At 36.4% G+C, this 15,546-nt stretch overlaps 1 protein-coding gene across 24 annotated transcripts in view; it reads left to right on the forward strand.

The window, feature by feature from the left end:
* The window catches only part of ZBTB20 (zinc finger and BTB domain containing 20), a 790,532-nt gene that overhangs the window by 673,774 nt on the left and 101,212 nt on the right, over positions 1-15,546 (forward strand). For 5 of the 24 annotated variants that reach the window (XM_074405344.1, XM_074405343.1, XM_074405333.1 and 2 more), the window contains one exon: positions 2,689-2,821. The exons of the other annotated variants lie outside the window; for them this stretch is intronic. The gene's annotated coding sequence lies outside the window, so the exon portion shown is untranslated. The remainder of the gene's footprint in view (positions 1-2,688; positions 2,822-15,546) is intronic. 24 annotated transcript variants of the gene reach the window in all.

The raw sequence follows: 15,546 nt of genomic DNA on the forward strand, positions 1-15,546 counted from the left end.
ATAACTGTTTTGCTAAGTGGAAAACAGCTACAACAGTTGTTTCAAGAATCAGAAACTCTTTTTCTTTTTTTCTCTTCTATTAACTGAAAATAAAACCTATTCATATCCCTGAGGAGGGAAAATGTAGGGGAAAATAAAGATATATACATTTTCCACAATTATAGAATGCATTTATGTAACTGCTTCTTAAGGGTGTAATACGTATCAGGGCAGAGTGTGATGCTTCACCAAAAAACCCTCCTGGCTGGGAGGTGTGAGTGCCTTATGTTTGAAGTAACTTGATAACGAGTCTTTTCGGGAAACCTTACTATGTATGTGTTGCTTCAGTAATGACCCTCAGAGAAAAAACAAGTACTAGGTGGCCAGTGTTAGCACTTGAACTCGCTGAAAGATATTAGAACTAGGGGAACTTTTGGCAAATCCAGAATTTTCCAGGGTAACTCAATTCTTACAGTTACATGTTTTCTTTAGGAAAATTCTTGAATTGCTTTCAGACTTTTCTGTATTTTTGTAGAATTTTTTAATGCTTTTAATAGTGCTTAAGGAGAAAAATACTTTTAAAAAGAATGTCATCGAAATAAGAGAAACTCGATCTTTAAAAAGTTTTATATTGAAGGCAAGAGTTGTTTGGTTTTTGTTTTTTTTCCTTTTTGCTTGTGTTTTATTTCTTCCCCCTGGATTCTTTTGTTGCTATGGGCTGTTGTCCCTGCATTTTTTATTTTTCATTTGGTCCCCCTCCTTTTTTTCTTTTTTCTTTTTCTTTTTGGTCTGTTTTTGATGTGGCCAAGGGGGTCTTTGAAAGGGGCAGAGGGACTAGGATAAGAGGCTGTTACTGAAAGCTGCACTAGCTCTTCTTGATCCCAACTCAGGCAGCTCCTATCAGCTAGTTGTGCGGCCAAGAGTACAGTGACAGGTGATAGCTGTCATTCTGGGATTCTTCGTGGATCTGACCTGAGAGTAACACATTCACAGTTGAGGAGAAAAGGGAAAAAAAAATAGAGGAGGAGGAAAGAAAAGCTCTTTGAGCTGGAATACACTGGCCCTTTCTTCCTGTAGGCAATCCGCTCCAGTTCTTGGCGACGTGTCCTGCACTATCAGATATCATATGACTTTTTATTTAGATTCCTTTTCGGAGAATGGCCTGTTAGGACTCTGTTTGTTTTCTTTTATTTAATTTCCTTCTCCCCTCACCCACTAGTTTTGTGTATCTCTGTGTGTCAGAGCGTGTGTGCACGCATGCATATGTGTGTGCAGTTTTTATCTTTGTTTTTGTTCTGTTGATCTGATGCTTTATTTAAAGACAAAGCTTTAATTATTTCAGTATACTGGTTTAATTATTTGCCAAAGAGAAACCTCATTCTAGGTTTTTTGGGGGGTCCATTTTTAAACACATCCATTAACACATGAGGCTGGAGATCCTAAATGCTTGCTGGTCTGCCCTTGGCCCAATCCCTCACCTTAATTTAACCCTCCCCTTCATCAGCATGCACAGCAGCATAAGTTAGGAAACACCTGTGCTGAGTTCAGAGCGAAATAAAAGTAGAAGCAACTTCTTCAAATTTGCACTCCTAGTTTCACTTTAATAAACTTTTTTTAATCGTTGAATTTTTTTTTTTTTTTTTTTTTTTTTTTTTTTTTTTTTTTTGGCACCCTCTGTTGAGCTTGAAAGCATCAGAGATAGTGAACGATGTGTCTGTGGAGCTTTTGTGAGGCCAGCTGAGCACCCTTGGAAAGTAGAGCAGGAGCTGAAATTCATTCAGAGACTTAAGAATTAAGTAAGAGATTTAAATAAGATCTGTGAGATCTGCGAGCTGTTCAGGGTTTGGTGATAGATGGTAAATGGAATGCTTAGGGATATTCAAGGAGGAGAAAGAAATTTCCAACCAGGAATGAAACAGGCATTTCTATTGCAATCCATACTTTAAAAACCTTGTTTAATCAAATTTTTATTTTATATATCTCAAAATTTTAAAGATGTGATTGCCTTCTTCTCCATGCTTGCTATGAAAAACAGATGAATTGTGTTGATATTATTACTGGTTTTCTCCTAAATTTTTGTTGTATTTCTTTTTCACTTTTAAAGAGTTCTGATTTTAGTTAGCAAAAGAAAAATAAAACTTCTCTAGGTATGCATATGGTTGTATACACATTATTCTTATCTATACATAATATATCCTGTTTGTATCAGGATATATTTTTGTATAGTTACGTGCAAGATTGCCTTGAGAGTTCAGATGACCATTACATTCTTTAAACCCATAGTTTTTAGTTTCGTGTTACTTTCTCTAAAATTATTTTTTACAGACCTTAAATTTGTAATGCTTTATCATAGCCAGAGGTGAATTTTGTTGAAACTTGGAGAAAAATTTATTCCACCCCTTTAAGCATACCCAAAAGGGAAGAGAGAACTATTTTTCGTTCAACAAAAAATTTTAAAAGCCTTTTTTCCTTCAGCGGAAAACTCCAAAACAGCTTTGTCTCAGAATGTTAAACTTGGCATGGATAAAAAATGTGAGTTTTGCTTTGTTTGAGGAAATTTGTTTTTGAAACAACAATGTTATAAATATTTTTAAATTGCCTGCTGAGCATGCGCTGTATCTGACTTTATTCATAGTTTTAAACACACACCAAAGTGCAGTCTTCTGAATGGCCACAGGTAAGGCTGTTGATTTGTATGATCTTTCGCAGAGGCACCTTCTGTGAGTCTACTCAGTTTTCCAGAAGGGAAAAAAGCAAGAGCTGAGTTTAGACCTGGACACCTTTCTAAATATCATAGAGCAAAAGTACATTGTCCCATTAAGGCTTGCACATTATACTTAGGGTAAGTACTGTTCAACTTTCCTTTTTTATAGGAGTTGCCTGCCTTAACTTTTCAGCTTAATAGTAGCAGAGTAAATTAAGGAAAAAAAAAATTAACTCAATGAGGTATTTCACTGAAATAGAAAATTTGCAGATTTTAAAGGGTATCTATTGTGTGTAAATTTGGGGATATGAGAATTTGCCAGTGAAATGATAGCAGCTCTGTGCTTACAGAGCAAAGATGTGCTAGTCTGAACATGCCTGTTCTCATCTGGAATCGAAAGCTAAATCTAGGTGGGCCTGCAATAATACCAGAAAAGGAACACATGTATCTTTTGTGCAACCTTTTTTTTTTTTTTTTTTTTTTTAAAGCTAGGCTTCCAAAGGGAATGACAAAGAAGCAGGTTCTCCTCTTGCTTAATAAGTAGTCATGCTTAGCCTCTGGAGATATGTATTTCCAGTTGTTTCAGTTGTTTTGTTTTGTTTTGTTGTCATCGCTATCGAAGAATATTTTTTTTCCTGTCAGTGATTGTTAACACTTTCCATTTTTTGGAATGCTTATCCCCATTAACTCTGTTTGATGTTTCCTCACTTGGTTACCTTTCTCAAGTCTGCGATGACCCTCTCAGGCTTTGCAATTCTTATCGATTCTTACCAGAATATCCTTACTCATTAGCTGTTTTGTTATAGTTTTGGTGGAGATAATCTTGTTTTCAGGCCTTTATAACTATCCAAACAAATTACCTTTTGAGGTGAAATTTCTCATAGTTATCTTTGACACAGAACTGAACTTGTCTTCAAAAGGCTTGAAGAAAATCCAATTAGCCGTTTTTTGAGAACTGAATATTCTATAAATGCAAGTGAATTATTTTACAAAATACTTATTGATGTGCAATGCTTTTCTAATCTGTTTTTCTTTTCGTGCCTTAAAACAGAACCTGAGAATTAAATGTGTTAAAAAGAAAGAAAGAAATCTGCCGGGTTAATGCTGATATTTTAAATACCCAATTTAAAATAATTCAAAGTTTGAATTTGTTTGCAACATATCACCTTTCAATATCAGTCAGTAATACCTAATACCTGTGTAGGTATGTATACACACACACACACACACACACATACACACACACACACACACACACACACACAGGGAAACATGAATCCACTTTACACTTAAATTAATTCTACTGTAACCTTCAAGAGAAAAAATTAGCCGTACTATAAAACTTTTGTTAATTCATTATATTTTATTTTTCTGTAATAAAAAATCCACTTAACTATTGCTTTCATCCAACTATATATATATATACTTAACACCTATGTATATTCAAATAATTTATCTTAATTTATAAAGTATTTTTGTAAGTCTTATACACTGCTGAATTTTATGGAGCTGTGTGAACATTTAAGTTTTTTTCTGATAATTTGCTTTGTTCCAAATCTGTTAGTGTGTTAGAAGTTTTTTCCTTTCCCAATCTAGAAAGAGTATGGCCATCTCTTCCTGCATATGAAATCTGTACGTCTTCAGTATTCTGAAGAGACTTTTTAACCTGCAGTCTCTTAGAAAGCTTTCAAACAAGTGGTAGAAGTAATCTTTACTTTGCTTCTCCTTGATCCATTCATTTGCCCTCACTGTACCATCCATCACCACCAGCAACCCTGAAAAAAAACATCAATAATAAATATGATATGATAATTTTTCTGATCAGAGAATCAGGAAATACCAAGGAAAATTGTGGCATATGTAGGAAAATGCCAAGAGCTTCTCCAGTAAGATCAGCTGTTTTTATACTTCTTTTTCCTCTTGAATTTTGTTTGTGACTTTTTTGGCTTGCTGAAGCACATTGCCATAATCTTACGAAGCCACAGCAAATTCCCAGTGCCACAACAATACTGTGCAGCAAGGGAGAGGCCAGAAGAGCTGATTCTGGGTGGCTGCAGGCTTCCCAGCAATGGTGCAAGGCAGGAGGAGTAAGTAGGCTACTCTTCTTTTTGCGTCTTACCTAGGCTGCCCAACCTGCCAGGCAGAGATTTTCTTTCTGTAGCTTTCTCTTCAACTGTCTGAGGCATTTCCTTAAACAATCAATGACTTTCTACTTCTAAGAGATGGTTCGTATAGCAAAGCATCCATTTTTATTTTCTATTGCAACATGGAAAACTTTGAAAATTTGAAGGGCAAAGGAAAGGGGCTCAGGGTATCTGAGAAATATCAAAAATGGCATTAGGCTCAAAGCTGTTTCTTGTGGTTGCTCAGGTCTATAACTTTTCTGTTCTCTCCACAATCTCTAAGTGGTTGAAAGTAGTGAATGGGATAACTATAGGGTACACACTATGATCTAACTGATTCAGTAGATGGAGCTCTTCTCCTTAAGTCTGTATTTAAATTAATGTCCCACTCTAGTTTGTGGGGCTCTCTCTTTTAAGGTATATCATGCTACACAAATAAAATTGAGCCCTGCATAGCCAGAGAAGAGGTTTCCTGGCAGTTTTCGAAAAAGCATTAGTTGTGAAATGCAAAACAGTGCAGTGGAGCACTAGGGCGGAGTGGGAAGGGAAATGGAGTTTACCTATCTAATTTTTTCCGTGTTTGTTGATATTCTTAAGTGTGAAGTTAAATCCTGGCAGTTATTGTAGAATACACTCATTCATTAGCTGTTTTGCAAATGTAGAAAAATATATTTCACATGCAGGATTTTGGCGTTATTCATTGCAAATCTTCCAAGCTATCTGAACTGTGCAGATCTCCTTTCATTTGATTCCGCAAAAGAATCTTAATACTGTAATGCAGTTGTTTCATCTAATTAGCCTAGAGAACCTGAATAAAACGTTACAAGTTCTGAATTGTGAAAGCACAGTGTAGGGGAAAGTAGGTGTGTTACTAAGGGGCCTTTGTGGAAGCCAAATATTTTCAGCAATAACTCAAAATAGATTTCTTATATCTATTTTAATGGAGGAAAATATACTTGTTTATTTCTTTTTAAATTAATTGAAATGAATAATTGCCACAGAATTTTTGTCAGTGTTACACTGCTTTCAGTACGAATAGAATAAGTTTGATCATGTCTCTTCCTGGTACCAAGTGGAGAAATACATATACATTGTATTTAATAAATTATCTTCCTTAGTGGAATGTCTTCTCACAGATTGGAGATATTACTGAATATCTCTTGTTAAATCTTGATAAGATCATTTGGCCAAAGTAGAACTGGTCTTGGCTTTAGTACCAAAAGAAATAGCGTTTTTAAAAGACTTGGATTTTCTTTGCATACCACGTGTCTGAGTTTGATACAGTCCAGGAAAATAGAGAGGATGAGACGAAATTATTCCTAAGCAGCCGCCGTAGGCCAAACACTGAAACAGTGCCAACCTGGACCAATCAGGCCGGCTTCTCAGAAGATACATGCTTTTGTCAAACACTTACATGAAGAAAGAGAGAGAGGAAGTTCGTGAAACTGTATTCGTGTGAATATTCTTCACTAATTTCAATAAAGTCCATGGTAATAAATTCAGTGATTTTTATTCTTTTGTAAAGCAGAAAATCTGAGTTTTCCTGGGCAGCTAAGGATCTCTAAATGTTGTACTGTGACATCTTTTGAACAAAACTATCCTTTCAAATTTAAGCAAGTGAAAAACTTCTCACAGAGAGCAAAGAGTAAAATTGATGGAAACTCAGAATCAATTCCAAACCCATTTCTGGCATGATGAAAATAACATTTGTGCTGTGTTTAAAGTAGTTTAAAACAAGAAAATGATAAAATGATCAATATATTTAAAGCCAAAAATAACCAGGAGTGAACAATCTGTAATCCATTCCCAGTCCTGAAACCCTACACTACTTATTGAACATGAAAATAAACAACTATATCTTTTATAAGGTGGCACTGTAAGCCTTATAACATATAAACAGCAATGATGAGATACCAAGCTTTCAACCCTTTATTTAAGCTATGTTTTTAGAATTTAGCCAAAGAAAAATTCCTGGACTTAAACTATTATACATTTATTTATTTGTACCTACCATGACCATAACAAGAACAAAAGTTAAGGAATATATAGATAGTCACAGTGAACTATGTTGCCACTTCACAGTTTATGTATTCTGCTTATTTTAAAAAGAAAAAATATTTTAACTACAGCAAAAGAATATTTTAGGTTAGAAAGTCAGTTAATTGCTCAATGTGGAACAGATTTAATATTGCTTTAAAAATACCTTGACTCTTGACTAATTTATTAAATTCAACACATAAATATAAACTATACATATTTTATACTTATTGCTTTAATGGATTGCTTTAAAAGAGTAACTTGACACTAATAAATTTTGAACCTGTGGATTCAAAGTCAGTGAAATGCTGCTGTCCAAGTTTACAAAAATCTCTCTAGACTTAAGATTTTGCTCCAGTAAATTATTTTCTTACCAATTTTTCAGAGTCACTTGACTAGGTATGTATTTATTGATCAGATAAAATAAAATTATCCATCTAGATTTTTTTAATTCTAGCTGAAGAAATTAAAATGACAACAGATTGCATAGGCACACAATTTTATTGAACTGAGGTGCTGTAGGAATGATGATAATTCTAATGAGCACTGTGACAAATGCAACTACAATGAAGCATGTTTGATTACATCAGTAAGAGTGAACTCAGTGGGCAAGGTCAGAAGGGTGAGACATAGAAGCCATGACAGAGTGGGGGCTAATGATTAAAGTTATAAAAGATATTTAAAGCCTATAGCTGGGTACAAAATTAGCAGATATGGAAAAGAAGAGTCAATCAATACTAAAAATAGACAGTACTTTTTCCTATAGCATATAATTAACTGTAGGATTTACTGTTGCAGGGTTTTATAACATCATAAGCTTTGGTTGTCCAGTGTGATAGTAGTTGTAAAGAGCTGTTATGCACATCTGCTTAAAGATTTATATAAGTGTAATTGTTATGGCAACTTGTTATGCTATTGTTTGAAGTTGAAAAGCTCTGCTTTAAGTGTCGACAAAGCAAATGTCAGCATCATAGAATCATAATCACTGTATCTTGGAGCTTGAAGGAGTTTTAGATATCTCAATATGTGTGAACAGGCTAACCAACTCTCCAGAAAGGAATATTGGAATATCTCGTCAAGGACTATGTAGAATTTGAAAATACATACATATTACAATGGTTTATGTTTGGAAAATAAATTTTAAAGAGAAGTTTAACAAAATAGAGAAAATAAAGCTCTATAAAACTATCCAGACTAATGGTACTGAATATTGCATTCTCTGAACCAGGAATTTTAAATATGGAAGAGTAGCAGGATCTACATTAAAACAAGGTTTTATTTTTATCAAAAGAATTGGTGAGGGGGGTGTCCAATAGATTAAGAAATGATATTCAGGCTTAAATTACTCATTTTCCCAATAAGAAAACTTAAACAAAGAGAAGAGATCAAATGTATTAAGATTAGCAAGGCAAAACTGAGACCAGAACTCAAGTTTTCTAACTCACATTTTCTTGCTTTACTCCTTTGCCAAAAGGCTGACCACTAAAACTAACATATAAAAATAAAAAGTAGATGATACCCCACTTTGAAGAAGTGAAAGAAACCAGACCCTCAGGGTTCCTATTTCTATGCCAGTAACCTCACCTCAGATGTGGCAGGGACAAATATATGTGATGAGGATAAGGCATTCTGAGGAGTGAAAGAAAATGCACCCAGATGCATGTACTTCCTAGAGACTCTGGAGTTAAACATTGCTGCCCAGACCTCCATAGCCTTGTATCTCACTTTTTTCTCTCCCTCTATCCCCACCAAAAAATAAATAAGAAGAAAAGAAAACTTTTGAGAAATTGTAGTCAGAATATCTTTTGGAAAGAAGTATTTCTTCTGAGAAATCTTTCTATACAGATTGGTATATTTTAGTGTCTCGTCAAAATTTGAGTTCTAATTGGACATTGATGATTCAACAGGTTTATGAACATGACAAAGTAGACTAATCCTTGTTTCCTAAGCATACACCACATTTTCTCATCCATGTTCCTTTTCCCCTAGTATTCCCAAATAGAAGCACATTCTGCCTCCTTTATTTCTGCAATACTTTGTATCTTTTAATTACCCTTTTCATATTCCATTTTATTTGTTAGCCATTTATGTATTTATTTGTAATGTAAGGAGCAGGTCTACATACTTTTGGGCAATGTACCTAATTTTACTAGGTCTCACTTTCCATAACTGTAAGGAGATACGTGATATCTGAGATATTGTAAGAATTCCATGAAATATAGTATATGAAGTGCTTAACACAATGACTAGCACAAGGTTATCACTCATCATTGTTGTTATTGTTACTGCTATTACTTATTAATATTCCCCTGCCTCTGGTTCTTTCCCGTTTATATGCTTCTTGAGGTCATAGATTGACCTAATTCATTATCTCCTCATGCAATGAACACAATGATTTTTACATAATAGAAACCTAATAAAAATATATTGAATCTTTTTATAAAAGTCCATATTGGACCTATTATTTCCCTAAAAAGATCCTTAAATCCTGTCCTGGAGGTTTGAAATAGTGGTGGTCATGGCCAGTCCCTGACCCATGTACATTGTAAAATACAACAGTGTTGCTTGCTGTGGACTGTCAGAGCCACATGATTTTTCAGGTTCCCCATAGACACCCAACTGCTTAAGATTGCTCTTTGCAGCATCCCCAGGAGTGTCAGCTTGTATTTCTGGTTCATGTGATTAATGAGCTTGTTATACCTCTGTCTGTAGCCTAAACTAGAAACTTTCACTTTGGAGAGCGGGTCGAGATATCGAATTTAATTTTGGTTGCATCTGTTATAAGCCAATTGTGTATTCATTACATTTATAGATTCCCTCTTCAGCCATATATTTTCATGGCTGTTGAGAGCACCTGAATCTGTGTTGAATGTCCTTAGATTTTACTTTGGAGACCTGAAAATGAGACAGTGAGATCTTTTTGATAGCTAGCTGTCATCCTTGGCATTTTCTTCCCTTTAGTGTCTAATCTGGTCTAAATTTGAAAAGGGGGCAATTACAGCATTTTTATCTAGCTTGAATATGGCATGGTAATACTATATTAATGAGGTCAATGGTAAGTGCAGTTCATCTAAACATTTCTGTTTTTCCAGAAATATAAACACATTCTGTGGAAATAGAAAACGTCTAAAAATGGAAATGATAGAATAACTTGAAACATGTAAGGGTAGAGATATAGCATTAAATGTATGAGTTTAGCTGTTTAGCAGAGCAACATACAAAGTAGACTCTGAGTGTGTATGGATCTTGCCAGTCCTTCAAGGTTTCAGTGAATAGCAAGAAAACGAAAAAGAGGTAGATCACGTGAACATGGCAGAGGAGAGACTGACAGCAGGGTGTGCTCAAGTCAGGAGGAATGTTGCATTTTAATCAGCCAGAAGTTTCCTTTCTTTGAGAATGAGCTGGTATTTGTGAGGGGAACAAGGTCATATTTAGTAGAACTGGTAATTCAATAAAGGTTTTGACTTTGCCAGAGTAATGGTGTTGGCATCAAGAGAAGAAAGTTTTGCAGATTTCTGTGTGTGCACTTGCTGTTACTGGTGTTCCTGGTGGGTGGCTGAATCATCCTGATGGCATTCAACAGGAACCAGCTGCTGAGAATATTAAAATGCAAGCATTTATTCCTCTAGAGAGACAGTAGCATCTGCAAAGTTTTCCTATCTTGATAGTACAGATAATCCCAGGGAGCATTCTCTAGTAGTTTTCACTCTCTATTCATTTATACATTTTCTTTTTATCATTAGCATTAGTATCTCAAGTTCTAAATGAAGAGAAGAGTGCCTGAGTCCTGAGGCCACAAGAGGCTGTAGAGACAGATAGTTAACCCTTGGCTAAGAACTTGGTGTTGCCTCTTGGGCTTTACCTTGTATTGTTATCTCAAAGAGGGAAACTGGCATTTCTCTCCCTTGGCCTGTCTTCATAGCAAAGAGTCATCCATACTCCTAGTCTTCAGCGAGCTCCATCAGTGTAAATCCTGCCCCCAACAACCCCCACAAAACACAGCTTTGGAGCTTTTCACTTTACTTATAAAATTTGTAAATTTGTTGCTTTCCTTGTATGTTTGTTTTTTTATTTGTTTGTTTGCTTTATTTTGTTTTGTCGTTGGTGTTCTTTTTTGTTTTGGTTTTGGTTTGGATTTTTTGAGCTACCATCAACAGTTAGGGGAAAAGGAGTTAAAAAAAGGAGGTTTGGACTCAGTAATCTACCAGGTCTCTCTGTCTCTAATATTTATGAATAATGTATTGAACTGATGGAAAAAATGTTGAATATGTTCATTATGAGTTATATTCACCAGTGTGTTGCCTAGAATATAAAAGAGCAAAGCAGTTGCTGCGTAACTGGTTCCTTACAATAAATGTAGTGGTACAACAGAGCTCTGTATCCCTTCCCATTCCACCGCGCATCGTCCCCAAACACACGCTTTACATGTCTGAGTGGCACCTGCAGACGGGGAGCCTGATGGGATGACAGCCAGCCAAGGTTCTGATGGGTACAGGGACATTCACAGTGCAGTGGGTCTTAAACAGAAGCAGCCTCGATGAAGGTTTTGATAGTGCAGTTTCCTTTAGGAGAAATCACCGAAACCAGTGGACGTAGCAAACATTACTCAAGTGCTATCTTGCTGCAGGGGTTACAGCTCCTATCAGAAGAAATGAAACTTAGAATTTTGTCTGTGATTTTTTAAAGACAGCATGAATAACTAGTTTGTCAGCAATGTTACATTTTGATATAAGTGAGCCAGAGTGGCAGAAAATTCAGAACTATTTATTACATTTAGCTTCAAAATTCAATATATGCCTGTCTCTGTTGGTTCTTCGTAATTATGTTTTGTTTAAAATTTATTTAAATACAATTGTATTTTCTAAGCGTTTACCAGATAACATTGGGAAACAGTAACCAAAAGCGTGACGAGAGGGGACAAATCTTTTTAGTCACACAAATAATCAAAAAAAGAGATAATAAAGAGTTAAAATAATAGCAAAATAGTTTTTCTCTGGCCAAAAAACAGTGAGGCCCATTATTTATCAAACATGTCACCATAAGTGATATGTAAATATATGCCAAAATAGAGAAAGACCATCTAAGGTCAGGGACTCAGAGAGGACAGCTCTAACGTAGAGAATAGTTCCAACTTAAAGCAGTTCAACAGGAAGGTGCACAGAAAGCTCTGGCTTTTGTCTGAAATCTAAGAAGAAAAGCAGGTTGTTAATGAGCAGGTTCTGTCCCCCAAAAAGCCCTTCCTTCCCGTGGTATCACTTCAGAGCCTTTGGACTAGCTCTTGTGAGAGGAGGGTCCAAGACATCACTCATACCATTATCAACTTTATAGTGACGTTAATTCAAATAAACTGTCCCAGCATTATCTATCCTTTTGCCTTTCAGAAATGAGGGGTCTTTCCCCCCTTTGCTCTCTGTAGGCTGAAACCCATCGAAGCCCATGAAGGACGAGTGTAAATTTAGAGCAACCACATTTATCAATAGTTTATAATAATCTCAGAGAAGCAGAGAGAAGAAGAAAATAAGAGGGAATGAGAGAAATAGTGAATTTTTTTTCAGGAAAATTACATTACCCATTATTTAGATCAAGGCACTCAAAAACAATAAAGGATACCCAATTCCAAAGTGGTATAATGTAACAGCAGATGTAGCAGGATTTTTTCCCCCGGCTCCACCCTTCTTTACAGGACAAATAGCTTAACCTATCTGTGTAATAGCGTATTTGTCAAATAAATAGAAAACCATCTATCCTCATCTACTTCACAGCAGTATTGCTAAGGCTGATTGTGCACACATATATTAATGTATATATTATAGCTATCTATTTACAGCAGGGGAGAATGATTTTAAAATAAATGAATCAGAGTTTTATGTGTGCATCTGTTGTGAAGGTCAGTCACTTTTTTTAAAAAAAGTAAGACCTTCTTTGCTAATTACCATTTGTTAAAACACTTGAAAATGATGACTGAGCCTACGTCACCTCTAAAATGGAAGGCTTTTGAATTCCAAGCATGATTATAGAGATTCAAACACATTTCCATCTACTTATGGACTCTGATGGCCTTATTCAGAGCAGTACAAATGTATTAAGCCAAATAAAAGATTAGCTTTGCCAATAGATATCTTTTTAAAAATCCCAAATCAAGAATATAGCAATTGGTCTAGTGTCAAAGTATAATTCTGGCTATAGGAGTAAACTGGTTCTCTATATTAGATATTTTCTTTATTGAGACAAAGATATATAAAGAATAAGCTTCAACCTGTACAAGCATCCTTGGCATTTGCCCAAGCTACTGGTCTGTCCCCTCAAGAAGTAGGCTAAGTGTATCTAAAGTCCCTAAGATCATTGGAAAAGAGGCCACATTGATTTCACTTTGGACTGCTGTTATTCTTTTGATGTTGGTCTGAGCCCCTTAAAGCCCTTTCTTCATGCAGACCTCAGTGGAATGATAATGTCATCAACAGGGCAGGTGAAGATAAATAAATGTGATTTTTTAAGACATAATGTTACCCTCTAATAGCTTTTCCCCAGGCCCATTCCAAGCATCCAGGAAAGAGAAACTTTGCTTCCATGGGGAGTGAAGTCATAGCTTCAACTTAGCATAATAAGAAAGGGAGCAAGCATACTGTAAGTGAAATCAGTAAGTTTCTGCTGGGCTATGACCAGATTCTCCTGTTTCCTCTATTTTTTTCTCAAACTGAAAAGAGTTATTATGGTAATTCACCTGCACTTCTGAACCTGTGTGCATATCCCCAAGACCTACTCAAGGTAAAGCCAGAAAGACATTAAGAGCAGACTTTCATCCAGGGGACTCCGCTTCTCTTTAGTGACTTCTGCTTGTTTGGTTGTTGTTTTTAAATAAATTTGTGTTTTTAGAAAATATGTTTCAATTCCCAGACATTGATATCCTGGGCATCCTTAGGTTGTGACAGAAGCACGGATTAGTGACTGTGACAAATGTCGCAGAAGCCAGTGCAGTTGCAATCTATCAAATATGTTGGCAGACCCCAGAATTTTCTGATCCTTATTGCAGAATTCAGTTGTGTCCTTACCAGAGGGAGACAGGGTTAACTGAGAATTTTGAGAGTCATGGTATGTGCTTTTACATTTGGGTCTTGGTAGGTCTGGGACTGGAATACCTTGTTAAAAACAATAACTAGAACTAGGGCCGGCTTCATGGGTGTCCAATCTGTGCAGTTGCACAAGGTCCTATGTTTGGACGGGCCCTGTGCCTGGCTTAATATACTGTTGCCGTCCTGAAATTCTTAACAATTTTTGAATAAAGAACCCTACATTGTTTTATTTTGCTGTGAGCTCCACAAGTTACAGAGCTGGTCTTGCCTAGAATTTATCTTTCCCTAGCATACCAAATTGAAGGTATTGGTCGTGTCTCCTCGTACTGAAAATGATCCCCTTTTTCAATTCCTCAAAAGTTAATTCCTCCATTAAACTCTTTGAAGATTTCTGTCCACAAAATGTGATGTGGTTCAGAAGAACTCACCTCTCCTTTCCTCCAAGCCCCTTGAGACGATTATGATTAAGGTGATCTTGTTTTGTAATCAGAAACTCTATAACTGTCTCAGCTAAGCATATATATATATTTTTTTTTTTGGCAAGAACCGAATACTTAGGAGAAATAGTTCTGTCATAGTGGTTGTATCATTTGTTTTGATTACTACAAATAGTTGTATCAAAACTTTGAGTATCAAAGTTTTCGCCTTTATTGGATCATTAAAATAGGCTTCAGTCATTAAATTGAGATTATAAAGTGAGCACCTAACATTAAGGTTTTCTTAGCCTAGGTACCTCCCAACCATCATGTGATCCAACGCATCTGTGTATGCTAAAAACGAGCTCATCTCTCAGCCCTGGCCCTGCGTCTCTCAGACCCCCACCAATGCCACTGCTCACTCTGTCTTTTATGGCCTTCCCCTCATCTTCCCCTCTGAATTCACCTCACATCAGTACTTTTATTCTTCTTACTCAACACACAACTGGCATTAGCAGGAGGCAGTTCCTCTCTTCAGTGTACGTATAGCATCTGTGGAGAATATTCTTGCGGAGTTTTGTACATACACACTAATACCTGCCACCACATTGATGAGTGTGAATTACAGACCCTAGAGATGGATGCGACTGTCTACAGTGACAGCTCGTTATGACCAAGCATTAATCCAAAAAATGTAGGCCTCCTGACTCCTAGTCAGCTATGCTTTGGATAGATAACTCAAGGGGTCTTCAACATTCCTGAAAGGTAGATTCCACATGACTGGCTCCTAAACCTGTTTTCAAGCACCCATTAGTTAAAGGAGAAGGAGAAGAAAATAAATAAATATATATATATATATATATGTTGTAGGAGCTAAGAAAAGAGTGCTATGTGACAAGGAGCCTGACTGGCCACCTTGAGCTCTAGTTAGCCTCTTCAAGCCTATAAAATACTTCCTATTACTAATAGTATCTTCAGAACTGTTGGATCTAGAGCAGGCATCCCCAGACTTTTTACACAGGGGGCCAGTTCACTGTCCCTCAGACCGTTGGAGGGCCACCACATACTGTGCTCCTCTCACTGACCACCAGTGAAAGAGGTGCCCCTTCCTGAAGTGTGGCAGGGGGCTGGATAAATGGCCTCAGGGGGCCGCATGCGTCCTGTGGGCTGTAGTTTGGGGACACCTGATCTAGAGAGATGCTCACCTAACACAAAGC

The sequence above is a fragment of the Saimiri boliviensis genome, chromosome 8, assembly GCF_048565385.1.
Source record: "Saimiri boliviensis isolate mSaiBol1 chromosome 8, mSaiBol1.pri, whole genome shotgun sequence".
NCBI classification, from domain to species: Eukaryota; Metazoa; Chordata; class Mammalia; order Primates; family Cebidae; genus Saimiri; species Saimiri boliviensis.